The 2,099-nt window shown below is 40.1% G+C and overlaps 1 non-coding gene across 1 annotated transcript; it reads right to left on the bottom strand.

Annotated features, from left to right (window-relative positions):
• Nucleotides 1-633: 633 nt before the first annotated feature.
• LOC118489502 lies at nt 634-740 on the bottom strand. Its single transcript, XR_004887522.1, has one exon. It is a non-coding gene; the product is annotated as a small nucleolar RNA R71 (small nucleolar RNA).
• Nucleotides 741-2,099: the final 1,359 nt, after the last annotated feature.

Here is a 2,099-nt window from a genome sequence, read left to right as displayed (position 1 = left end):
AAAAACGATTACTGTATCTCCGACCACGGGCCGTGTTCATCTGAGCACGGGGCCGTGGTGAAACTTCTAACCAAGGTTCTTTTTTGTTTTTATTGCAGGACTTGGAACCTAGGCGCCACATCTGAACTTTCTACGCAGTGTATGAGCTCCAGTTCTAGTAGAGACATAAAAGAACCTCTAGACGAACCCGAACGCTTTCTAAGAAAAAGATTTAAAACTAAAAACCAAGAGAAAGTTTCGGGGGACACACTTCCAATGGCGGATCAACGTACCCTCATGGATTATCTACGACCTACCGTAGGTAATCTCGGCGCCGCTATCAATGCACCGAATGTCGAGGCCAACAACTTCGAACTTCGGCCGCATTTGATACAAATGCTCCAAAACTCCGCAACCTTCCATGGGCTTGCGGACGAAGATCCCCATTTACATATCACTAACTTCTTGGAAATATGTGATACTTTTCAGATCAACGGAGCATCAAATGACGCCATCCGCCTTCGAATGTTTCCATTTTCGCTAAATGACCGAGCTAAGGCTTGGCTTAATACCCTCCCAGTTGGCTCGGTAAACACCTGGGATGAACTAGCCCAAAAGTTTTTATATAAGTACTTCCCTCCTGCTAAAACGGCTAAATTATTGACTGAATTTAACACATATTCACAAGAGGATGGGGAATCCTTATATGAAACTTGGGAAAGGTTCAAGGAGCTGCTAAGAAAGTGTCCTCATCATGGTCTTGCGGTATGGCAAGAAGTATCCACTTTCTATAATGGGTTACTGCCACAGACAAGACAAACACTTGACTCCAGCTCCGGGGGACTTTTAGGTAATCGTCACCCAAATGAAATTTATAATCAAATTGAGGAAATTGCCCAAACCAATTTTCAGTGGCACACTTGTAGGATCGTTGTTGAACCCGAATGAGTCGATCAGAAGAGTTGTTAATCCGATTCAAAGGCGGAATCAATGAAACAGATGCTCAAAGTAATTATAATGTTTCTTGTATTGATTTAACACTGATTACAACCTGAGAACAGTTTGGCAGCACTTCGTTACAATTTCTGAATCCGTGCCAAATGAAACAAACAAGTGCACTATATATAGTAGAGCTAATTTCGCTCCTAATGACCAAATGCCTTTCGGGCGAAATCAGAAGTTTCTGATTTTGCTCCAAATGACCTTTGGTCATTTCAGGCGAAATCACATTCTTCTGATTTCGCTCCAAATGGTCTTGGACCATTATGAGCGAAATCACACTCTAGTTTTCTAACAACTGTTTCTCGAACCTCGTGCACTGATTATCCTAACCTATTCTATTACATGATACAAGACGAAGTCAATAGACGTGATGCACTAACAGACTCCCCCTCGGATATTGACGAAGTCTTCAGTGTCTAGACTCTGTCATGACACCTCTTCAGTCTTGATCATTCTCCATTCTTACTTAGATTGTAACATTATAACCATCCTTCAATCTCAATCTTTGATCAGCTTCACTCTTTGACTTTTAAACCAGAATCTCATCACTGGCTCTATCATCAACAGCTTCACCATAAGGCTCCCCTTTTCGTCAAGCTTCCGTGCTTTTTAGGGATCGACACCTAGCTTTCCAGCTACAAGCTCCTCCTAACTTCCAGCTTGTCTTCAGACTCTCCCTTAGACTCTGCTCTCGGGATCGTAGTCTGGACTATCTACAATCACTCATACAGTCATAAGTAACAACATTTTAAACATTCAGAAATCGTATTCTGGCAATATAAACCATTTAATCACTTCCCCTATCATCAAATTACAGATAATTTGCAATTACAACAAACAGGATTGTAAACTGACTCTTTAACAATATAAGCATCCAGAACCCCCACAGTTAATTATCCAAGTCCAACTTAATGACCTTGGAGATATCACAAACTGTTTTTGATTTTGTTTTTAATTCAAGTTTCAAATTAATGAACTTGTTTTATTTTCAGAAACACAATCAGCTTACTCAGATTTTGAAACTCAGCATCTCAGACATCAGTTGTCAAAAGTAAAGCAGAAATCAGAATCTTTTTGTATTTTCTGAAAATATAAAGCAGTAAAGAAATATGTACAAA

Source organism: Helianthus annuus, chromosome 17 (genome assembly GCF_002127325.2).
Source record: "Helianthus annuus cultivar XRQ/B chromosome 17, HanXRQr2.0-SUNRISE, whole genome shotgun sequence".
Lineage (NCBI taxonomy): Eukaryota > Viridiplantae > Streptophyta > Magnoliopsida > Asterales > Asteraceae > Helianthus > Helianthus annuus.
This window is presented reverse-complemented; position numbering and strand designations above follow the sequence as displayed.